This window comes from Macaca fascicularis, chromosome 17 (genome assembly GCF_037993035.2).
Source record: "Macaca fascicularis isolate 582-1 chromosome 17, T2T-MFA8v1.1".
NCBI classification, from domain to species: domain Eukaryota; kingdom Metazoa; phylum Chordata; class Mammalia; order Primates; family Cercopithecidae; genus Macaca; species Macaca fascicularis.
This window is the reverse complement of record NC_088391.1, coordinates 17,780,001-17,806,074: the sequence shown is the minus strand read 5'-3', so window position 1 is coordinate 17,806,074 and position 26,074 is coordinate 17,780,001. Positions and strand designations below refer to the sequence as shown.

General features: G+C 36.1%; 1 long non-coding RNA gene across 2 annotated transcripts in view; it reads left to right on the top strand.

Moving 5' to 3' along the window:
- LOC141408968 (uncharacterized) overlaps positions 1–26,074 on the top strand; it is a 182,516-nt gene that overhangs the window by 45,968 nt on the left and 110,474 nt on the right. For both annotated transcript variants that reach the window (XR_012426854.1, XR_012426855.1), the window contains exon 2: positions 19,943–19,980. This is a non-coding gene — a long non-coding RNA (uncharacterized lncRNA). The remainder of the gene's footprint in view (positions 1–19,942; positions 19,981–26,074) is intronic.

Sequence of the window (26,074 nt, the reverse complement as noted above, 5' to 3'; positions counted from 1 at the left end):
AAACTCTGAAACCTCTACTCTGCTCAGTCTTTGTCTGGGATCTTACAGAAAGAGCATAGGCTCTGCCCAAATGCTGTGATGGATCCCAGAGGCACTCCAGCTAGATAGAGACTGTCAGTTAACTGCACTCCTTGGGGCAGATTCTTTTTTGAATGGAGAGAACTGAGTGGCATTTTTATGTGGTTGCCCCAGTCCACCCCTTGTACTATGCAGAAGTACTTATCCGTGCGCATTCAGGAAACAGCTCTGCCATGGCTCCTGTGGGCTTTCTTAGAGAAGGAAAACTTAGAAGAGGAAGGTTTTGGGGATGGACAATAATCCCTGCTGTTTTAGTTAGTCTCAGGGTCACAAATGGTACTTAATATCTCCCTCCTCCACTGTCCTTTCCTGCTACCCTAAGATATTACTTCTGTAAGTCTTGGTGGCATACCCAGTGATATGACTCAAACTCTCATTCCTGTGATATTGATCTGCTGGTAAGCACACTCTCAGGCCAATGTTGCTGCACTTGCCCACTAATAGCCACACGTAGGCAAGGGAGAAGTTCTACACACATTTCCCCTTTCCTCTATTTTGTGACATTTATCTTACCTTTTGTTGATCAGCATCAATTATCTCTGCCTGATGGTGACTCTTATTCTTACATAGTTTTCCTGAACCCAAAAAAGTTTAAAATGACCTTATAGCAGCCAAAGCTTTCGGTTCAATAAAACCCTTGCTGCTACCTTTGAGGAGTGAACTTCTAATTCTGGAGACCTCAAGGTTATAAATAGATTACTGAAAGTCTCCCAGGTAAGTCATGGGGAGAGATGGTAAAAAGGGCTACTATTGCATCCTCCTTTTGTCCCCAGACTCATTTCTTCTTCCTAATGGGGACACAGAACTATAGGGAGATTATTGATTGAGTATACTGCAACCTGGGGGACAGCTCCCAAACCTTTTCAAGTATTGCCTCCATTATGCATTGAATGCTTGTGTCCCCCAAAATTCATATGTTGAAACTCTACTCCCTAATGTGATCATATTAGGAGATGGAGTCTTTGGTAGGTAATTAGGATTAGGTAAAGTCATGAGGGTGAAGTCCTCTTGAATGGGATTTGTGTCCTTGCATGAGTCCTAACAAAGCCGGCACTTTGACCTTCCCAACCTCCAGCATTGTAAAAAATAAATGTTTTTTGTTTAAGCCACCCAGCTCATGACATTTTGTTATAGCAGCCTGAGCTGAGAGCCATCAACTGACACTTCATCTACACCCTCAGCAAGCCATTTCTTTTCTACTAGACTGAGAGCTTCTGGTTGGTGTTGTATATAATCATAGGGCCACTCCCTCGGTCCCTTCACTGTAGAGTAGTTTGCTTGGTTTGATTCTGTATTGTGTGGGTGATATGGTTTGGATCTGTGTCTCTGCCCAAATCTCATATCAAATTGTAATCCCCAATGTTGGGGGTGGGGCCTGGTGGGAGGTGATTGGATCGTGGGGTGTATATTCTTCCATGAATCATTTCCCATCCCTTTGGTGCTGTTCTGATAGATTTATCATGAGATTTGGTCATTTAAAAGTGTGTGGCACTTCTCCCTTCACCCTCTCTTCCTTCTGCTCCAGCAAGGTAAGGAGTACCTGCTTCCCCTTCACCTTCTGCCATGATTGTAAGATTCCTGAGGCCTCCCTAGAAGCAGAAGCCATGCTTTCTGTATAGCCTATAGAACAGTGAGCCAATTAAACCTCTTTTGCTTATACATTATCCTATCTCAGATATTTGTTTATAGCAATGTGAGAACAGACTAATAGAGTGGGATTCCATGCCTGTGTGTCAGGCACTCAATAAGACCCCGCAGAGTGGTGCTATCTCTGTTTGCAGATAGGAGACTCTTACCCAGGATGGGGTTCTTTTCATGTTTGAATGAACCACTGGCCCTTTCAGTATGGAAGATACATAATATAGCCAACTTGTTATCAAGCTTATTGGTATCTTGACAACTACCTCCCTATCAGAGGCTTAGCATTGTATATTCAGGGGCAGGAATAACAAGACTGGGTTTAGAAAATCTATTCTGTTGAGCCCATGCACGGTCCTTGACTCTGCCACCAAAGCTACCTCAATTATGTGCCCATAGTGCTAGTTCTAGGGTGGTGGATAATGAAGGCTAGCTAACATCAGCTGACCCAATTATTTTCTGTAGTTGATAGGTTAGTGCCTATACTGTGGTAGGTGCTTTATGGTGGTCATTAACATGGGATATGAAAACCATCATGTATTGTGTCCACATCTAGTAATCCAGCAAGATACCTCTATTTCATTTTTCTTTTAGGTCTCTGACCAGCTGCCATTGCCTAAAAGTCCAAATGAATTTCACCTTAAGCCATTTCTTCCACAGAAGTGATCCACACAAAGTGGACCCAGAGACGTTGCATAAAACCTCAACCATTGGGAAGATTTTCCCTCACTACTGTCTTTCAAGGCTACCCGTTGGTGTAGTTTTAATATAGTCACTATCCATTTTTAGTTTGTGTCCACATACCAATCTGACTCATTTGTAAATCAGGTTTGGCCTCATTCTTTGTCTTCAAGGAAAAATTGTTCACATGAGACTTTTCATATAACCATAACTGTGAGCTTGTGCAATCATTGTGGGTGATATGGGGATTTAGCTTACCTACTCAGGCAGCTTAGTCATGTACTCTGACGCTACTAGGATTCTATCCTTTATATACCATTTCTATCTTATGATGGGCCACTGCCAGTTCTAACCAACTTTATGACTTTATGGTTTGCTAAAACTCACCTCAAAAAGGCGTCTCTTAGTTAAGTGTTACGTCTGTATTAGGACCCAGTAGCATATCAGGATCTGGTTCTTCAATAATGCGTACATTTCTGCTCCAGAGAGCATGCCCTTGTTTCAGAACTAAGGACCTTGTGATGATTTTTCTAATGGGGCTTCCTATAAACTCCATATTCTATCTTTTCTTCCATCTGGCTCCCAATATTCAAGGGTTTGATGGTTTTCAGGGTCAAAGAGACAGGGAACTTGCACCATAGGCTGGAATCGTGCCTGGGCCTTTTCCTGCTCCAAGTTCCACTCAAAATTAGCAGTGTTTCATGTTTATGGACTAGAATAATATTACTAAGCATGAAATGTGTTGTGTTGAAAACCTACAAAATCCTAAAAGGTTTAGTAGATGTTGGGATTTCTTTTATTTGCCTTTCTTTGTTTCTTTTCTTTTTTGGGGGATAGGATTTAGGGTAGGTAATGAAAGATGCAACTTATCTTTTATTTGAGGGAAGATGTTCAATGGTTGGAATGCCATTGACCACTGGAAACCTAATAACTTTACTAAATGGCAGGTCTTTGAGTCTTCATAGCATTTATGTTCCACCCTTTGGATATATAGTGTCCAACATGCTGACCAACATGATGTCACTGAAGTAATAGATCAATGTGATGTTCTGTGGACTGTCCAGATCACCCACATCTTTTTAGACTATATCATGACAGAGGGTAGCAGAGTTAAGATCCATAGAGTTAATAGATATTGTTGTCAATTTCATGTTAAAGCAAATTATTTTTCTGTTTTAATGAGGTTAGAAAAGTACATTCACAAAAAACTGCATACCATGTACCTGAGGCCCAAATTAATTTGTTTCAATATGATCTTTCATTTTAGAAAATTATGTTACACTATATGTATTAGAAGATAATGTGATCTACAGAGTCATGTGACCATCTAGCCTAGAAGCTTTAGATTGGCAAATTAAATGGAGATATGTAAGGAACCTTTTCCTGTGCACACTTTAGATCTTTAGGGGTGGTCCTAATTTGTACCATCTTCCCCTAAATGTGATATCTTGGCTTGCATGGGGAAAGGTGACTCCTTTTCAGAGGTTTCTTCTTCACCTTTTTTACTCTCATATCTGTTAAAACATAGGTGAAAGATCCAAATGAACAAATTCCTCCAACTGGATGAGTAGCCCTCAAACTAAGTGGACCCAGGCTCTATTTATTATCTGGACCTCACATACCCCATTCTAATGTGGGTGCCATAATGATTCTTTGGATGTTCAGGTATCAATGTCAACTAAGGTAGTATGTCCAACAGTCCTTGAAATATCTGGGCCAGTGGTTCTCCAAGTGTTTCCAGGGTCTGTAAAAAAAAGAAAAACTATTTTCACAATAATATGAAGGTATTACTTGCCTAAAGGAGTAGTGTATACCTGAAAAATACAGCTAATTATAGAATGGAATGAGTGAATAATGGATGCTGAGTAAGTAGACAAAAATATATGCTCTGCTCTCTATCCTTTTTGGACATGCATAGGAAACTTTCTGGAATGATATTAACAAAAGTTATTTTGGGGTCATGGTAATTATAAATATTTTTTTCTTCTTTCTGTGTATGATACAATTGCAATATTTCTTCAATTTCTTATGTAGCACTTAAAAGAAACAGTATTTTGTCTCTGAAGATCTGTTGAGAAGAACACTGCTTTTCATATACCTGTAAGTCCAAAGAGTAATAAAGCCAGACTATGAGAGTACCAATCAAATGAGACTTTTTCTCTTCCTTACCTCTAGTCTATTTTAACCTAAAACCAGAGGGCCCAGAAGGCAGCCTGAGATTGGGGGTTGGGAGTGGGAGGAGAGGAGCTATCTGTACAGGAAATAGAGAAAAGCCTATTCTATACCTCTTTCCAATGCAGATTTCCAACTAGGATAAGATCTGAGGAGGAGAAAGAGTTTAATTTCTACTCTTAATATTTCATTAGACTGGATAGACAGTTACCAAAGTGAGACTAATATGAGATTAAATAATTAAAGGAGTTTTCTTATTTGATAGTCATGTGATCTACTTGAGATTTCAAGGACATGGAAAAAACAGATTAGACCAGGTACTGGGGGAAAAAATGAAAGAGTTGATTTTTTGCTATAACTTTGTAAATTCCTACTGTTTTAATCTAGTAGTTACATTTGTGAAAGGGTAGAAATAAAGAATGAGCTTAGATGGTGTTGCAATTTACAAATAGGAAGGGTATAGAAGGACCAGTGTTGGAGAAATAAAGGTTTACTTTTGAATACGTTAAGTGTGAAATGCCTGCCAGAAATTTAAGTAAAAGTATAATATAGGCCATTAATTGCATGAATTTAGAGCTCAAAAGAGTGGACAAGGTTGGAGGTCAATATGAAGTAGCGTTGAGGCCAGTGTGTGGATTCACTTAGTTAGAACAAGAGTGAGGATTGAGTGAAGAGGACTGTTATAGTTTGTTGTTTCTGCCTAAATCTCTTTTTCAAATGTAAACTCCAATGTTGGAGGTGGGGCCTGGTGGGAGGTGATTGGCTTACGGTGGTGGAGCCCTCATGATTAGTTTATTACCATCCTTTTAGTAGTGTCGTCATTCTAGTAAGTGAGTTCTCATGAAATCTGGTTGTGTAAAAGTGTGTGGCACCTCCCTGATTGCTCTCATGCTGCTGCTTCCACCATGTGAAAAACTTGCTTCTCCTTCACCTTCCACCATGATTTTAAGCTCCCTGAGGCATCCTCAGAAGCAGATCCCTGTGCCATGCTTCCTGTACAGCTTACAAAACCATGAGCCACATAAACCTCTTTTCTTTATAAATTACCCAGTTTCAGGTATTTCTTTATAGCAATGCAATGCAAGAACGACCTAATGCATCAGCTTAGACCAAAGCAATGAAACCTCCCATTTAGAAATCAGAAGAAAGTGACTTAAGACACCTGAGATCTTCAGAGATAGTAGGATAATGAGTAAAGTTGGATATTATGTGTCAATAGAAAGGCAGAAAAATGTTGATAAATATGTCAATATTATTCAATATTTATCAAATATTGATAAATATGTCAAGAAGAAATTTGTAAATGATTCACTAGTGGCAACACAAAGATCATTAATGAAGATAACAGGAGAGGTTTAGGTGGAATGGTGGGAACAGGATTCAGGTTGGAGAAGTCTGAAGAACAAGTGAGACATGAGGAAAGGAAGAAAAAGCAATAGAATGTGAAGCCAACTCGAGAAGTTTGCCTGTGAAGAGGACTAGAGATATGCTAATAGCTAGAAAGATATACGAATTTGTGAATTTTGTTTAAGGAAGGAAAATAATGCATATTTAAGTATGCCATTATTTAGGGGTGAAGTAAAGTGGGAGAGTTTAAAGAAGCAAGAAAGAGGCAGGGCGCGGTGGCTCAAGCCTGTAATCTCAGCACTTTGGTAGGCCGCGGTGGGGGCATCACGAGGCGAGATTGAGACCATCCTTGCTAACACGGTGAAACCCTGTCTCTACTAAAAATACAAAAAATTAGACGGGCGTGGTGGCAGGCCCCTGTAGTCCCAGTCTCTCAGGAGACTGAGCCAGGAGAATGGTGTGAATCGGGGAGGTGGAGCTTGCAGTGAGACGAGATGGCGCCGTCGCAAAAAAAACAAAAACAAAAAAACAAAAAAACCCAAAAACAAACAAACAAAAAACAGCAAGGAAAAGGTTGGGTGCAGTGGCTCATGCCTGTAATCCCAGCACTTTAGGAGGCCGAGGTGGGCGGATCACCTGAGGTTGGGAGTTCGAGACCAGCCTGATCAATATGGAGAAACCCTGTCTGTACTAAAAATACAAAAATTAGCTGGGCGTGGTTGCGCATGCCTGTAATCCATCTACTCGGGGGCTAAGGCAGGAGAATCGCTTGAACCTGGGAGACCGAGGTTGCGGTGAGCCGAGATTGGGACATTGCATTCCAACCAGAGTGAAACTGCATCTCAAAAAAAAAAAAAAAAAAAAAAAAAAAAAAAGAAAGAAAAGGTATAGCTTATAGCGGCTTTTGAGCAGGCATGAGTTTATGGAACCAAGGATTCATGTGAAGATATTTTCTTTTGATAAAAGTATATTGATAAGAATATTATACCAAATTGAACAAAAGTAGCCACAGTATGAAGGATTCAGTACATGGCCAAATAACTTAATTCAAAATAGTTTAGAGTTATATTCCTTGAAGACAGAGGTTGGATGGGGTTTAAATTTTGTAAAGACGCCAATGGCTGTTAAAAGAGCTGAGATGGAGCTGCTCTTGAATTAAAAATAAAAATGTTTTAAATATATTATTACATCATAAACATTCCATGTCTCTACTTTTCCATCTAGAAGCAAGAATTCTTCAGTACTTTCCGAGCATCTACTGTGTATACTATCTTGTGTTCTGACCAATTGTGTATATTTATTTACAGAATAAAAACATGAGATTCAGAAACATTAAGCTACCCAAGGTCACAGGACTAAAAGGGGAGCCAAAAGGAACTAAAAATTCACATACGCATGATTCCAGTTTCCCTTCCACATAACAGGAATTTTGAAAATATAAATATACCATGATCAATAAACTGCCTTTTTCAGAATAAAATCCCTTGATATGTTTAGAGTAATTTTTAAAAATATGGAAATAGCACAGCTATCATGTATATCTTCAAAATTTATGTAACTGGAGACAGGAGTAAAAAAATCGTCTGCGAATATTCAGTATTTCTCACAAAATTTGCATTGATGCATTTTTTATTTTCCAGTGCCATTTCTCCTCCTAGTCACAGCCATCTGGTTTCCTTCCACATCTTGCTATCTCAGTAAAGCTAAAGGAACAAACTGATCTGCCGGGAGCAAATCAGTTTCTCATTATCTTTAATGTGAGAAGATGAGACTACTGACAGTGATCACAGTCTTTGTCTATTGCTATGGTTGAAAACTCATGTTTACGTAACAGAAAATGTTTTCATATAGAAGAGAAGCAATGGGCACTCACAACTATGGGATGCTGTGTCTTTACATGGAAACTGATTCATCTCAACAAATAAGCATAGCATTTCTCTATTTATAGGGCTGGCATGCCTCTTTCTGAGAACGTGGAAGAATTTGGAAAAAGTTCACATGTAAAAAATTTTTCAGAGTACTTGAAAAAAATCTGACAGAATGAAAAGGTAGGAAAATAAAAGCAAGGAGGGCAAAAACAAAGAAGTACGGTATACAAGGATAAAGAGATGAGCCCCACTCATCATTCATTCATTCATTCATTCCTACATTCATTCAGTCCTTACTGTACCAAGCACTGTTCGAGGTACTGTTGCTAGACAAGTGAATAAAAGAGATAAGGTTATTATTCTCATACAGTACACATACTGGATGAAGAGAGAATGAAATAAAAAAATGAAAAGACGCTAGTGGTAAGTATTGTGCGGAGAGTTAAAAAGGGGTGTTATGATTGAATGTGATTGGGTGGATTCTTTATTTTGGTGGTGAGGAAAGGTTTCTCTTAGGAGGTAACATTTAGATAAAGAATACATTGATAGGAATAATCCAGCTGTACACAAATGATATAGAAGAATGGTTCAGGCAGACGGAGGAGCCGGTGCAAAATTCTGAACAAATATTTGAGCTTGATATGGTAGAGAGTGATGGTACCCATAGCCTTGCAGATAGTGGGTAGAGGGGATGAGATAAAGTTAGAAAAATTGGAAGAGACCAGATCTCATGGGGTTCTGTAGGACAAGGTAAGATATCACCTTCAGAGTCTCTGTTCATTACAAACATGGGGGTGGTTTTAAGTAAAAGAGGAAAGTTACCTGATATACTTTGGGAACTCTATGGATGATGGGTTATTGAGAAGCAGGAATGTAAGCAAAAAGGACTGTAATAGTTTTGCTCACTTACCTGTCTTATATAGTGGCGTCGTATGTAAGTTTTACATATAAATTCTTTTAAAGGTTATACTGGAAAAAAAAAAAACCACACAGTTGAAAAGTCATAATTCTGATTTATATCAGCTTTATAAAAAGTTACCAAAACCATTGATCAGTGTACCCACATATATCCTGGCAGGTATTCCCATAGGTTGTCTTAGTTGTTTTCTGCAGCAGATATATAGATATTTGCTAAGTTGTTCTACAGTTCTCATACTTTTTTTACTGTTGCTCTTCATGTCTTCAAATCATTGTACTTCTTAACATTCATTATAAATTTTCATTTGTTCCTTTGCCTGAGGCTGTTAATGCTTTTAGTGATATAATTTTAAGATGTCAGCTTTCTTTCTGTTCCTTTCTGTGCAGTACATACTGTACAGCCTCAGGAAATGGTGCCCAGCTGTAAAAAGGTGTAGGCTATTACATTTTTGTAATTCTCAGTGAGACTTTCTATTTTATAAGAATGCCTACTGAGAAATGTCTTTGTTTAAGACACATGGACACCTGGAGTCTTAAAAAAACTTAAATTTGTAAACTAGAACTAGACAAATATGTGTTGGATATTGTTACAGTTAGATAACATTTTAAACAATAAAAGATATTGTAAAACTTCTTTTACCTTTATCCTTGACAATCAGCAAGCATGTAATCATTGCCTACTAGAATAAGCTAATGTTTACTAAATGCCCACTATATGCCAGGCACTGTTTTATAAACATTATCTTATTTCATTTTCCCAACAATTTGTTTCTAACCACTATTCTAAGCCCTATGTGCTAATTATGTGCTGGATGCTTTAAGACATTGAATTAATATCTGAAGTTGTTAGCCTTAATGAGGTCGTACTCCGTGAAGCAGACATATTACATTGCAATGTGGCAAATGCTATAATAGCTCTGTAGTGAGGATCTGGGTTTGAATTGAATCTGTTCCATTGTTACTTCAGGAATGTTTGGAAAAATAGAACTATAACCTGACAATATGGATGAGAGATTTGGGGTTTGGACCTAGGGTGGACAGAAATATTTGTGCATAGATGCTTATAGGAATAAGTGGAGCATTACACTGGGATGGCCTGGTTTGTGTTCTCTATGAAACCTTACGAATTGATGTGAGTCTTATGAAGTTGCGTGTTATCTGCAGGAGGAAAAAAATCTCTGCACTAACAAGGGACTTGATGAGACACAACGACCAGAAAGGGAGGTTCTGGGGGTCAAATGGCAAAGATAGCTGAACACACAAAGTCAGTTGGTACCCCCACCCTGAGCTAAAAACTAATATTAAGAATTGGAGAAAATATTTCTTGAAGGACTTAGTATAAGGCAGCACAACTATGTGTTATACCTTTTCCCCCTTCTTTATTAGAGGGTTAGAGAAGGAAGGGAAAATGGTGAATCACCCATACGCTATATGGAAAAAACAGTGTTTGTGATCAGAAATGTTCAGAAACTTTCCCTTTATTTCCCTGTAGAGAAGAAAGGGAAGGACGACTTTTGCCTGTCAAAGCATTCTACCACCCCTCTCAAGAAAAGTAAACATAGAAAACTTCCAGTTAATCATTCATGGATTTGAGAGAGTTTATATGAACACCCACAGGTCCACTCTGGAGTGGACCAGAACAGAGGTTGCTTATAGGAGTGACAACTATTCCAGGTAGAGGATGGAAGTGAAATAAAGAAATTTGATAATATCTAATTGGAGAATATAATGCCTAAACAACATGAGAAAGCATGTCGATGATGAAAATAGAGGACTTTTCCAACAGTGAGAACAGAGGGAGTAAAGTAGTGACAATATCAAGGAGCTACTTTTTAGAAAATTATAGTGGTTCATACCAGAGAAGAGGATAAGTGACAAATGAAAGGCTGGACCTGTGGAGAATGGCAACTGATAGGCCTTCTATGCTGTGTCAAAGATTTTGAATTTTATCATATAGAATAGTCTCCCTATAGATTTACTTCCTTGGGATTATTCTGACAGAAGTTTCGAGAGTAATTTAACCTAGAAACTGTTAACCTGGTGTCCAACAACTGGTAAAAGGCTTAATGATGGGACTCATGGATACATAATCCTTTCAAAATTGTAGGCAAAGTTTTCCATGTTAAGTGCATATGTACATTTTTTCTGGGAAAGCATCTATTAACTCTCATTAGGGAGAGCAGTTCTGTGATTCCAATAAAGGTCTAGACCCATATGTTTGGAGTTAGAGACCAGAGACCAGTTAGGTGGCTGTCAATGTAATCAAGGAAATAAATGACCAGGGCCTAAACAAACAACAAACAAACAAACAAACAAAAACAATAAGGAAAGAAAAGGAAAATAGGAAGCACATTTTGGAGAAGAGAGAGTTGGAAAGAAGCAGGTAAGAAATACTGGCTTTGACGTGCTGATTTGAAATTCTTTGAGATCTGCCATTGTAATAGGCAGTGGGCCCTTGTATATATCCCTCTGCAGTCTTTTTGAAACAGCTGGACTGGGACAACGTGTTTGCATTTTGGAGAATACACATAGCAAATGAAACCATGAAGTTGGGCATGCAAAAATAAGTGGTATAAATTATTTGACATTATATCCTGAGGTGTTTGTTAGCCAACTATATTATTTTCTTCTGCTTGCCCCTTAATAGTTGGCCATATTCCATGCCTTCTTTTCTTCCTTCTTTTATTGCTTTGCCTTTTCTGCTATGAAAATTCTTACTTTTATTTCAGGTTTCAACTTAAGACTTATTTCCTTTATGATGTTTCTTTCTTTCAATGTTGGTAAAGTCTGAATAAAGTACATTTTATTTTCTGGAGTGCCTTGGAATTTATTTCTTAGCTTCTTTCTTTGACAGTAGCTTTACTTTCTCACTTACATTTACATATGCTATGCAAAACTAAGCATGCATTTCTCTAAGTACTCATCCTTTAGTGATTTAGGAGATAGTATAGTTTTCCCAGAGTTTGAATCTGCAGAAAATTATTTGCCACAGTTTTGGACATCTATGAGTAAGTTTTGGGAGCCCATATAATACAGATTTATTATTTATTAATTTTGTTCATTATTATACCCTGACAACATCAAACTCACACTGTCAATAAATTTAAACAAAGGACTTGAAGGGAGAAAGCACACACATAAACTAAGGTTCAAGGACTCACATTCTTTCTATTGTGAGTTTTATAATCAACTGGGTGTTATCCTTATTTTCTTAGTTCAACATGACTGGGATTTTGATAACAATTGTATTGACGGTGTAGGTCAAATTAGGGAGTTTTGCTAGCTTATTATGTCTTCCAATCCATAAATATGGAATGTCTTGCTATTTATGTAGGTCTTTCAGCATACTAATTTTTCAATATATTTAATTTCTTTCAACAATGGTTTGTAGATTTCAGTGCACAAATCTTGTACTTCATTTTGCAGTTTCTAAAGTATTTTTGATACTATATAAATTGAATTAATTTCATTTTAGGATTTTTTTTGCTAGTATACAGAAATACAATTGATTTTTAAAATATTGCTCTTGCAATGTAGCTGAACTTGTTTATTAGCTCCATTATTTTTTGTATGCGTGCGTTTCTTAGGGATTTCAATGTGTAAGATTATCTTTGAGAGTAGAGATAGTATTATTCTTCATATGCAATTTAGATGTTTTACTTATTATTTTTCTTCCCTAATTTTTATATCAGAACTTTCAGTGCAATGTTGATTAGAAGTAGTTAGAACAGACATCCTTGTCTTGCTCCTGATTTTAAGAGGAGGGTTTTCAGTCTCATTATAAAGTATGATAACAATGGGTTTTTCGTAGACATCCTTTAGCAGATTGAGGAAGTTCCTTCATATTTCTAGTATTTAAATTGTTTTTTATCATGAAAATGTGTTGCATTTTGTTAAATGATTTTCCAAGTCTATTAAGATGATAATATGGATTATGTTCTTATATTAATATAATTGGTTTTCATATTTTGAAACAACTACACATACTTTAGAAAAATCCTACTTGGTTATATCCTTGTTGCATAATTATTTTTATATGTTGCTGAATAAGGATTTTCTAGTATTTTGTTCAATGTTTTAGTATCTGTATTCACAAATATTGAATACTGTTGTTTTATTTTCTCTTGAAATCTTTGTCTGGTTTTAGTATCAGGGTAACACTAGCTTCATCAAATGTTTTAGAAAGTATTTCCAGGTTTTCTTTTGTTTTTTTGTTTTTGTTTTTTTTTTTAATCTCATGAAGGATTGGTATTAAATATTTTAAAAACTTGGTAATACTCACTGGTAAGGCTATCTGATCTTGGATTTGTCTTTGTGGGATTTTTTTTTTTTTTTGATTACTAATTCAAACTCTTGTTTACTTGTTATATATCTATTCAGAGTATTTATTTCTTCTTGAGCAACTTTATGTAGTTTGTCTTTCTAGGAATTTGTCTGTTTCCTCTAGGTTATCTCGTTTGTTGGCGTATGATTTTTCATATTACCTTATAATCCTTTTATGTATGTTAGATTGGTGGTAATATCCCTTCCTCTCTATAATTCCTGATTTTAGCAATTTGAGGTTTTTTTCATTTGTTTGTTTGTTTGTTTGGTTTTTTTGGTATGTCTAGTTACAGGATGAACTTTTCAAAGAACCAAGTTTTGGCTTTCTTAATTTTTTCCATATGTTTTTCTATTCTCTATTTTATTTATATCTGCTCTAATCTTCCTTCTTTTTGAAAGTCATTTACAGCTATAACGTCTTCTCAAAGCATTGCTTCAGCCTCATCCCAATATTTTTAGTATATTTTATTTACCTTTTCATTCATCTCAAAGTATTTTCTCATTTCTTTTGTAATATGTCTTTGAACCATTGGTTATTTAGTAGCGTATTGTTTAATTTCCACATTCTTGTGATATTTCAAATTTTCTTCAGCTATTTTTTTTTCTATTTGTATTCTATTATAGGTCAGAGAACATATTTTGGATGATTTCAATGATTTTAAATGCATGAAGACTTGTTTTATGGTTTATAATATAGACTATCCTGGAGGATGTTTCTTGTGCACTTGAGTGGAATGTATATAATCTTCTGTGTTAATTGCAGTGTTTTACAGATTGCTGTTATGTGTAGTTGGTTTATAGCATTGTTGAAGTCTTTTCCTTATTTATCTCTGTCTATATGGATAATTCATATCCATAATGATCTAAATTCATCAAGACTTGTTTTATGGTTTATAATATAGACTATCCTGGCGAACGTTTCTTGTGTACTTGAGTGGAATGTATATAATCTTCTGTGTTGGTAGCAGTGTTTTCCAGATTTCTGTTACATCTAGTTAGTTTATAGCATAGTTGAAGTCTTCTTTTTTCTTTATCTCTGTCTATATGATCTGTATCCATTACAGGAAGTGAGTATTGTAATCTTCAACTATTATTATGGAATTATCTATTTCTCCCTTATATTCTGTCAGTTTTTACTTCATTATTTTCAGGCTAGGTAACTTAGTGAATATATGCTTAAACTTATTATCTCCTCATGGTGGATTAACCCCTTTATCAATATAAAATGTCCTTCCTATAGAAACAGTTTTTTAATTGAAGTCTATTTTGTCTGATATTAGTATAGCCATTCCAACTCTCTTGGTTACAGTTTATTTGGAATATCATTTTCTACCCTTTCAACCTATTTGTCTCTTTGAATCTAAGTTGTATCTCTTACAGCCACCATATCGTTATGTTATTATTTTTTATCCATTCTACCAACCTCTGCCTTTCGATTAGAATGCTTTGCATTTATTACTTTACAAATTTACTAAGGTATAATTGACAAATAACAATTGTATATATTTGAGGTATACAACTTGATGTTTTGAGATATCTACATATATACACACATGCACACGTATATGATGAAATGATTACCACAATCAAGTTAATTAGCATATTCATCACAGTTACCTTTTTGTGTGTATGTGATGAGAAGATTTAAAATTGACTCTTAGCAAATTTCAAGTATCCAGTGCAATTTTATTAACTCTAGCTGCCATGTGTTTGTTAGATCTCCAGAAATTATTCATTCTGTATAACTGAACATTTGTACCTTTTGACCAACATCTTTCCATTTCCCTCACCTCCAGCCCTGGCAGCCATCATTCTACTCTGCTTCTAAATGTTAGATGTTTTTCAATTCTACACATATGTGAGATCATTGAGAATCTGTTTTTCTGTGCCTGGCTTTTATCACTTAGCTTAATGTTCTCCAGGTTCATCCATGTTGTAAATAACAGAATTTCCTCATTTTTGAAGGATAAATAGTGTTCTATTGTGTGTGGTTGCGTTTGTATAATATTTATGCATTCATCTATTGATGGACACTTAAGTTGATTCCATGTCTTGGCTGCTGTGAATAATGTTGAAGTGAACATGGGAATGCAGGTATCTGTTTAACATACTTACTTCACTACATTTGGATAGGTATTCAGAAGTGGGACGGCTAGATCATGTGTTAGTTCTATTTTTAGTTTTTTGAAGGACCTCCATACTGTTTTCCATAATGACTGTACTAATTCAAATTCACACCACCACGTACAAAGTTTCCCTTTTCCCCACATTTTCGCCAACATTTATCTTCTGTCTTTTTTGATATACCCTTTCTATAAGATTTTGCCTCCTTGTTGTTTTAATTTACACTTCCCTGATGATTAGTGATCTTAACTGTTTTTTTCATATACATGTTAGTCATTCATATATTTTCTTTTGAGAAATGTCTGTTCCTGTCCTTTGCCCATTTTTCAATCAGATGATTTTTCTTGCTATTAAGTTTTTACAGTTTTTTATGTACTTCAGATATTGACCCCTTATAAGATTATGATTCACATTTTTTTCTCATTTTCTAAGTTGCTTATTCATTTTATATATTTTTTTCTTTGCTGTAAAGAACTTTTTTATGTGATGGAAAACCATTTGTATCCTACAACTGTATGAGGTTTATTAGTTCTAACAGTTTTTTTGGTGAAGTGTTTAGGAATTCTTTTCTGTATATAAAATTATGTCATATACAAAGAGATGATTTTACTTTTTTTTTTTTTTTTGATTTGGATGTCTTTTATTTCTCTTTCTTACCAAATTAGTCTGGCCAGGACTTCTAGTACAATACTGCATATAAGTAGCCAGAGTCAGCTTCTGTGTCATTTTCCTGATCTTAGGGGAAAAACTTTCAGCTTTTTACCATCGAATACAAAATTACATGTGTGTTTGTCATATATGCCTTCTATTATGTTGAGGTATATTTCTTCTGTATCTAATTTACTGAGTTTTTATCATGAAAGGATCTTAAATTCTGTTGAGTACTTTTTTCTGCATCTATTGAGATGATTATGTGATTGTTTTCGCTCATTGTGTCATTGTGCACCACCTTTATTGATTTATGTATGTTAAACCACTCTTGCTTTCCAGGGATAATTTTCACTTGATCATAGTGTATGATCCTTTTAATGTGCTGCTGAATTTGGTTTGTTAGTCTTTTTTTTGAAGATTTTTGCATCCATGTTCATCAGGGATACTGTCTTATAATTTTTGTATTGCAGTATTTGTTTGGCTTTGGTATCAGAGTAATGCTGGACTCACAAAATGAGTTTGGAAGTGTTCCCTCCTCTCCAATTTTTAAGAGTTTGAAGGACTGGAATCAATTATTTAAATATTTGATAGAATTAGCCTATAAAGGCATCAGTTCCTGGGATTTTCTTTGTTGAGAAGTTTTTGATTACAAATTCAGTCTCCTTACTCATTATCAGTCTGTTCAGATTTTCCATTTCTTCATGATTCAGTCTTAGTTGGTTTCTAGGAATTTATCCATTTCTCCTAGATTATCCAATTTGTTGTCACATAATTGTTCATAGTAATCTCATAATACTTTGTATTTCTGTGGTGTCAGTTGTAACGTCTTTCATAATTTTATTTCAGTTCCCTTTCTTTTTTTATTAGTCAAGGTAAAGGTTTGCCTACTTTATTTTCTAAAAAGAAACTCTTAGTTTCATTAATCTTTTCTATTATTTTTCTAGTCACTACTTCATTATTTCTGCTCTGATATTTATTATTTATTTTCTTCTGCTACCTTCGGGCTTAGTTTGTTCTTCTTTTTCTATTTTCTTGAGATGTAAAGTTAGGTTGTTTTTTGAGATCTCTTTTCTTTTTATATTTAGGCATTTGTCACTATAATCTTTCCTCTTATAACTGCTATTTTTGCATCTCACATTTTAGTGTATTGTGGTTTTCTGATCCTTTGCCTCAAGATATCTATTTATCTCTCTCCCTCCCTCCCTTTCCTTTTTTACAAATTGGTTCTTCAGAAGCCTGCTATTTAATTTCCATATATTTGTGAATTTTTCAAAATTATTCCACTTGTTGATTTCTGGTTTTATACCATTGTGGTTAGGAGAGATACTTGATACAATTTTAACCTTTTAAAATTTGTCAGCATTGGCTTAGTGTTCTGAAATATTTATCCTGAAAGTTATCCATGCATTTGAGAAGACTGTTCATTCTGCAGCTGTTGGGTAGAATCTCTACATATGTTCCGTTTTATTTGTTCATTAGTGTTGTTCAAGTCCACTGTTTTCTTATTAATTTTCTACAGGGATGATTTATTGATTTGTCAAAAGTACAGTATTAAAGTTCCCTTACTATTGTATTTCTGTCTGTTTTTTTTATGTTCTGTCAATATTTGCTTTATATATTTAAGTGCTCTGACAGTGGGTGCAGGGATAATTGAACCTTTTTCATTATAGAGACCTCCTTTGTCTCTCTTTACAGTTTTTGACTTAAGGTCTATTTTGTCTGACTTACACAAAGCCACTGCTGTTCTCTTTTGGCAACCATAAGCACAGGGTTTTTTTTTTATTTTTATTTATTTATTCTTTTAACAGAGTCTAACTCTGTTGCCCTGGCTGGAGCACAGTGGTGCCATTATCATTTACTGCAGCCTTGAGCTCTGAGCTCAAGCAATCCTACTTCAGCCTCCCAAGTAGCTGGGCCCACAGGTGCTCACCACCACACCTGGACAATTAATTTTTATTTATTTGGTAGAGATGAGGTATTGCTGTGTTGCCCAGTCTGGTCTTGAACTCCTGGGCTCAAGCAATCCTTGCTCTGCATGACACAGCAAGACTCCATCTCATAATAATAATAATAATAACAATAATAATTTTGTTTGTTAACTTTTATGTTGGATTTTAAAAGAATTTACTTGCTGCTCTTACAGTATTAGATTATGCTATATGGTTAAGTTTACCTTTACAGTGAGATTTTTACTTTCATAATTTTTCATGCTTTTATTCAGCATCAACTTGATAAGCTCCCTTTAGCATTTCTTGTAAGGCTAGTCTAATAGTGATGGACTTCCTCAGTTTTCTGTATCTGAAAAAGTCTTGATCTCACCTTCATTTTGGAAGGACAACTTTACCAGCTATAATATTTTTAGTTGAAGTTTTTTCCTTTTTAGCACTTTGAATATGTTATCTTACTCTCTTCTAGCTCTTCTAGTTTGGTGTTCTGTTTTTGTTTTTGTTTGGTTTTGTCAGCACTTTAAATATTTGATTTCACTCTCCCCTTGCTTACATGGGGACAGAAAAGTAAGATATGTAATTATCTTTGCTCCTCCCTGGGTGAGGTGTTTTATTCCCCAGGTTCTTTAAAATTATTTTATTTATCTTCAACTGTATGAAGTTTGAATGTTAAATGCCTAGGTACAGTTTTATGACATTTATCCTGATGGGTTTTCTCTGAAATTTCTGGATTTGTGGTTTGATATCTCCTGTCAACTTGGGGAAATGCTCAGCCATTTTTGCCTCAGATATTGCTCCTGTTCCTTTCACTTTTTGTTCTGTTTCTGGTATTCCCATTATGCTGGTTACACCTCTTGCAGTCGTCCCACAATTCTTGGATATTCTACGTTGTTGGGTTATTTCTCAATTTTTAAAATATTTGCTTTTAAGTTCTGCGAGTTTCTACTGTCATATACTCACGCTCAGAGAGTCTTTCCTCAGTCAAGTGTAGTCTACTAGTGAGCCCATCTTAGGCAATTTTCCTTTCTCTTATAGTGTTTCTGATCTCTAGCATTTCTTTTTGATTCTTTCTTAGAATTTACATTTCTGTGCTTAGATTATTGATTTCTTCTTGCATGTTGTCTACTTTTTTTCACAAAAGCCTTTAACATACCAATCATATGTTATAAAAATGATTTCTAATCTGATAATTCCAACATTTCTGCCATACCGCCTCTGGTTGTGATTCTTGTTCAGTCTTTTCAAACTGTATATTTTGCCTTTTATTTTTTATTTTTATTTATTTATTATTTTTTTTGAGACGGAGTCTCACTCAGTTGCCCAGGCTGGAGTGCAGTGGTGTGATCTCGGCTCACTGCAAGCTCCGCCTCCCGGGTTCACGCCATTCTCCTCCCTTAGCCTCCCAAGTAGCTGGGACTATAGGCACCCGCTGCCACGCCCGGCTCATTTTTTTTTTTTTTTTTTTTTTTTTGCATTTTTAGTAGAGACGGGGTTTCATCGTGTTAGCCAGGATGGTCTCGATCTCCTGACCTCATGATCCACCCGCCTCGGCCTCCCAAAGTGCTGGGATTACAGGCGTGAGCCACTGCGCCCGGCCTGCCTTTTAGTATGCCTTGAAAATTTTTGTTGAAAGAATTGATGTACTAGGTAAAAGAAACTGTGGTAAATAGACCTTCAGTGATATAATGATAAGGTGTGTATATGGGAGGGAAAACAATCATTAACCTTACTGTTTATTCAGTTTTTTGGTGACGTCTGTGTCCCTGGACTGCAAAAATTACTGGTGCTTTTTAGTCACTCCCCTGCACTTAAGTGGAACAGGAAGGCTTGAGGGGGCTGTAGGTGGGTATTTCCTTTCCTCCATGTGGAAAGCTATAGTCAGCTGGAGTTGGCTAGTTTAGGGTAGCCAGGTACGTTAGGCTAAAATAGTCTCTCCCGAGGGCAAGCCTTGTTAAGTAGGACAGAATGCTCAGGCATATTTTAAAATGGTTCCTTTTCTCCTCCCCTTGCCAGAAACATGAGCAGATTTTTCCTCATTCTTACTGTGAGGACCTCATAGAGTCCTGGAAGTACAACTCACACAAGTGTAAAAACTGCCTCAGGACTGGTTCCCTGGAGTTTTATCTCTTAAGCTTGTACACACTGAACTTTTAACAATTTGTCAATTACAATTCAAGTTTTCCTACCCCTCCACAGGTTCCCTTGGAGTTCTCTGCTGGTGGACTTCTGCTCTGGTAAGTTACGATTGTCTGTATCTGATTATCTGTTTATTCAATTTTGGGACAGAAGTTGACACTATGATCTCATTACTCTGAAGGATCTAAAAAGAGTTCGTGATTTTTCAGTTTGCTCAGCTTTGTACTTTTTAGAATAATGGGAGTAAAGACTTCAAACTCCTTAAATGCCAAACCAGAAACTGGATGTCTCCTGCTTTTTTTATTCTGGCAAACCTCTCCCTTGTCTTCAGCTTCTACAGTCCTTTAAACCTAAGGAAACCATTGATCCTATTACCTTGTCATTCTGATCCTTTTGATACTTGCTTTGTCTGCTGTGTTCAACTCAAAACACACAATCATAATACTCATTTCATTGCATTCATGTTAACTCCCTTCATCCTTCTCTTCTTTCTTTATGTTTACTTGACAAAACCACAACTCTAGTTAAAAGGAAATGTCTGCCTATTTCACATTTTTATACATGCAACTGAATGTGGCTGAAGAAAAATACACAACCACAATGAGCATTCTCAGTTTAAATTCATCACTATAAACCTCTAAGAGGTTCTTTTTAGGTCCCAGGCAATTGTTTCCTATTCTCTGGTTCATTGACTTTCCATCTTTTTTTGGAGAACTATTTTACAGTCACCCTTCATATTTCTTGTACTTTGTCTTAGGCAATTTAAGCTGCTATAACACATTACCATAAACTGGGTGGCTTAAACAACAAATATTGATTTCTTAGAGTTTTGGAGGCTGGGAAGTCCAAGATCAAGGTGCTGGCAGATCAAGTGTCTGGTGAAGGCCCACTTCCTGATTTACAGATAGCAGTCTTCCTCACTGTATCCTGACATGACAAGAGCAGAAAGACAAAAAGTTAACTCTCTCATATGTTTTTATAGGGGCACAAAATCCATTCACGAGGACTCCACTCCATTGATCTAATTATTTCCAAGAAGCCCACCTTCTAATACCGTCGCGTTAGGTGTTAAAATTGCAACATCTGGGCTGGGCGTGGTGGCTCACGCCTATAATACCAGCACTTTGCGAGGCTGAGGTGGGCGGATCATGAGGTCAAGAGATCGAGACTATCCTGGCCAATATGGTGAAACTGTGTCTCTACTAAAAATACAAAAAATTAGCTGGGCGTGGTGGCACACGCCTGTAGTCCCAGCCACTCGGGAGGCTGAGGCAGGAGAGTCACTTGAACCTGGGAGGTGGAGGTTACAGTGAGCTGAAATCACGCCAGTTCCTGGTGACAGAGCAAGACTCTGTCTCAAAAAAAAAAAAAAAAAAAAAATTCAACATCTGGATTTTGGGAGGGCACAAACATTCAGACCACAGCATATCTCCTTCCCAGTGCTCTCTCTAAGCAGATGACCTAGCTTCTTACTTCACTCAGAAGAGCACATCCACGTACCCAGCATTTGAACACATACTCTGCCTTCCTACCTATTATACTGTAGGTGAAAATACTTATGCTTGTATTTAAAATCAATCCCGCACTTGTGCACTGGGATCTAATTCCCTATTATATCCCAGCACATCAGTCCAGCAATTTTCCCCTTTGCTCCTAATATTTATATCAACTCTCTAGTATTGGATTGGTTCCATTAGTTTAAAAACACACTCTTGTTTCTGCGTGTTAAAAAGAACCTTCTGTTGACCTTACTATTTATGCCAGTTATTTCCTCTTAAGCTACAACCATCCAGGTTTTCTGTTCCTTAAATATGACGAGTAAATCTTTAACTGATTATTCTTCTATGACTTTCCTTCCTCTACATTGAAAAATATATTTGACTTTCTTACCATCTAGATCTCAACCTGAAAGTCATATCAGTAGAAAGGTGAATCATGACTTTCCAATGTAAAGTAGCATCTTTGCTAATCTAACACGAATCTCTGTTTTATTTACCTTGATTTATTCAGGAAATTTTTCACAATCTCAAATGTTGATTGTGTATTCATGTGTTGAACTGTCTTTTCCTTGTATAGCATAAATTCCACTCGAGTAGACATTTTGTCTTTCTGTCCTCGGCTATGAGTCTAGAAGAGTGTTTCTCAACTGTTTAATTATACTCATATGGCATTTTTAAGGTATTTTTTTCTTCATAAGCCTCACCTCATAAAATTTAATTACCACAGGTATATTATGGCTTTTTAGAGGGTTACAAATCCTGTAATATCAATGGAGTTTTCATTGTGCTGCTTCTCTGTCCCCCACGATCAATTTTGCCTGCTTGGGGTCCATATTGCCCCTGTGGAGCAGGTATAGTCTAGAAGAATGTCTGATATGTCCTTAGTGCTAAATTTACTTATATATATATGGACCATATATAACATATTTTATAGTTCATAGTTTATATACATAAGTTATGGGTGTGTATATGAGTATTTATTATATATAATGTATATGTAAAATTATATATATATAATTTATATATTTTATATGCATAAATTGGACACTAAAGACAGGTAAGGCATTCTAGACTACATATGCTCAATTTATATACACACACATATTTGAGAAGAAAATCCTCATTAAAAGCAAGTATATGATATGTAGAGGTTTATTCATTAAAGAATTATTGAACAATTACTGTGTATAAAGTATCAGAGTGTGATGTCAGAAATGCAAATACTGTTGGAGAAATGTACCCAAAGAACTTAAAATTTCGTGAGAGAATCATGCATATGAAACTAGTTATAATATAAGGTTGGATGAACTAAATGTGCAACAGAGACTTAAACAGTTCTGTGGGACTACAGGAAGAAGTAATTCACTCTGAAGGATAAGGAAAATCTTATGGAGGGAAAGGCAGATGAATAGTATTCCAACAGACACAAAAGGGGACATTTTTTGGAGAAGGTGGAGTCTTGAGGTCCTTAGACACTGGTTTGAGAAACTGCACAGCAAATGATCCTGGGAAAGAGAAGGGGGCGCGCTTTGTATGAGAAGGCTAGACTCTTCCTTTGAATATTACTCAGTTGGCATTAGTGAGTTTTTGAAAGTTAAACCACACAGATTCAAAAAATTTGAAGAAGAAATTATCACTCCAGTTTTTGTAGCCTCATTTAGAGTAAAAATATCTTGCTATTTAGCATTTCATATTTAGGCTTTCACATTGCCAGCAGATTAATTTACCTAAAATGCACATTCAATCATGCCAGTTTTCTGTTTAAAAGCATTCAGTAACTTTATAGCACATTCCAGATAAACTATTAGTTCCTGAGTTGAGGTTTTTGCTCTCCATGATCAATCACTTTCTTACAGCCTATTGAATCTTATTGCGTCACTCCATGCTTCAAAGTCTTCACCAGAAAATACTAATTTCTTACGATTTGCAACATGGAGCTTGCTAATTCCTATCTAATTTCCAGATATGATGGCTCTGGTAAGTTCTATTTTATGTAGAAAATCAATATTACCTTTTGGTCAAGTCTTTAATATAATTATTCTCCAAATAATAACTTTCCTAGCTAGAGGATCTTTTAGAACTACATCTGAAATTTGGAGCCAAGACTAGTGCTTATTCTATTATTTAGATTAAGGCTAAATCTAAGTCATTTGGATATCTTCTTTTGTGAAGGTCCTGTCAAGTCTTCTGCCAATGTTTCATGTTGTGTTTATGCTGTCTCCTTATTGCTTTTCTTTACCGCATGTATTTTTTTTTCTTCAACTTTTATTTTAAGTTCCAGGGTATATATATGCAGGATGTGAAGGTTTGTTACACAGGTAAATGTGTGCCTTGGTGGTTTGCTGCACAGATCAACCCATCACCTAGATATTCAGCCCAGCATCCATTAGCCATTCTTCCAGATGCATGTGTGTTTTTTTATTGTATGATTTCCTGTGTGTTCTTTATATGGTTTTATTGTTTTCATTTCTTTGAATTGGATTTACTGCTCTCTTATCTTGATTATTGAAATGGAAGCTTATATTATTGTCAGTGCTTCTTTTTTATAAACTATAGTCTCCCTTTGAGTACTCTTTTAGATGTATTACATAATATTTCATTTGCTATATTTTTATCATTCAATTAAAATATTTTTTACATTCTACTGAGATTATTTTTAACCCACACCTTATGTAGAAAGGTGTCATTTAAACTTATTTAGGAATTTTCTTTTTTTTTGACTTTTAAGTTCAGAGGTACAAGTGTAGGTTTGTTACATAAGTAAACTTGTGTCATAGGGGTTTATTGTGCAAATTATTTCACCACCCAGGTATTAAGCCTAGAACCCATTAGTTATTTTTCCTGACTGCCTCCCTCCTCCCACTCTCCACCTTCTGAAAGGCCCTAGTGTGTGTTGTTTCCTTCTATGTGTCCATGTGTCTCATTACTTAGCTCCCACTTATGATTGAGAACTTGTGGTACTTAGTTTTCTGTTCCTGTGTTAGTTTGCCATGGATAATGGCCTTCAGCTACATCCATGTTCCTGCAAAAAACAGGATCTCATTCTTTTTATGGCTGCATAGTATTCTGTGGTATATATGTACCACATTTTCTTTTTTAAACTTTTTAAAAATTATACTTTAACTTCTGGGATACATGTGCAGAACATGCAGGTTTGTTACATAGGTATACATGTGCCATGGTGGTTTGCTGCACCTATCAACCTGTCATCTAGGTTTTAAGCCCCACTTGCATTAGGTATTTGTCCTAATGCTCTCCCTCCCCTTACTCCCCACTCCCCTACAGGCCCTGGTGTATGATATTCCCTTCCCGTGTCCATGTGTTCTCATTGTTCAACTCCCATCTTTGAGTGAGAACATGTGGTGTTTGGTTTTCTGTTCCTGTGTTAGTTTGCTGAGAATGATGGTTTCCAGCTTCATCCATGTCCCTGCAAGGGACAAGATCTCTTTCTTAATGGCTATATAGTATTCCATGGTGTATAAGTGCCATAATTTCTTTATCCAGTCTATCATTGATGGGCATTTGGGTTGGTTCCAAGTCTTTGCTATTGTAAAAAGTGTTTCAAAAAACATACTTGTGCACGTGTCTTTATAGTAGAATGATTTATAATCCTTTGGGTACATATCCAGTAATGGGATTGCTGGGTCAAATGGTATATCTGGTTCTACATCCTTGAGGAATCCCCACATTGTTTCCACAATGGTTGAACTAATTTACACTCTCACCAACAGTGTGAGAGCATTCATATTTCTCCACAGCCTCACCAGCATCTGTTGTTTCTTGACTTTTTAATAATCACCATTCTAACTGGTGTGAGATGGTATCTCATTGTGGTTTTGATTTGCGTTTCTCTGATGATCTGTGATGCTGAGCTTTTTTTTATATGTTTGTTGGCTACATAAATGTCTTCTTTTGAGAAGTGTCTCTTCATACCCTTCACCCACTTTTGATGGGGTTGTTTTTTTCTTGTAAGTTTGTTTAATTTTCTTGTAAATCCTTGATATTAAACCTTTGTCAGATGGGTAGCTCACAAAAATTTTCTGCTATTCTATAGGTTGCCTTTTCACTCTGATGATACTTTCTTTTGTTGTGCAGAAGCTCTTTAGTTTGATTAAATCCCATTTGTCAATTTTGGCTTTAGTTGCAATTGTTTTTGGTGTTTTAGTCATGAAGCCTTTGCCCATGCCTATGTCCTGAATGATTTTGTCTAGGTTTCCTTCTAGGATTTTTATGATTTGGGGTTTTACATTTAAGTCTTTAAGCCATCTTGAGTTAATTTTTCTATAAAGTGTAAGGAAGGGGTCTAGTTTCAGTTTTCTGCATATGGCTAGCCAATTTTCCCAGCAGCATTTATTAAATAGGGAATCCTTTCCCCATTGCTTGTTTATGTCAGGTTTGTTGACTATCAGATGGTTGTAGATGTGTGTTGTTATTTCTGAGGCCTCTGTTCTGTTCCAGAAGATCAGATGGTTGGAGATATGTGGTGTTATTTCTAGGCCTCTGTTCTATGTGCCCATTTTTGTACCAGTACCATTCTGTTTTGGTTATTGTAGCCTTGTAGTATCATTTCAAGTCAGGTAGCATGGTGCCTCCAGCTTTGTTCTTTTTGCTTAGGATTGTCTTGGCTGTACAGACTTTTTTTGTTGTTTCATATGAAATTTAAAATGTTTCGTTTTTTTTTCTAACTCTGTGA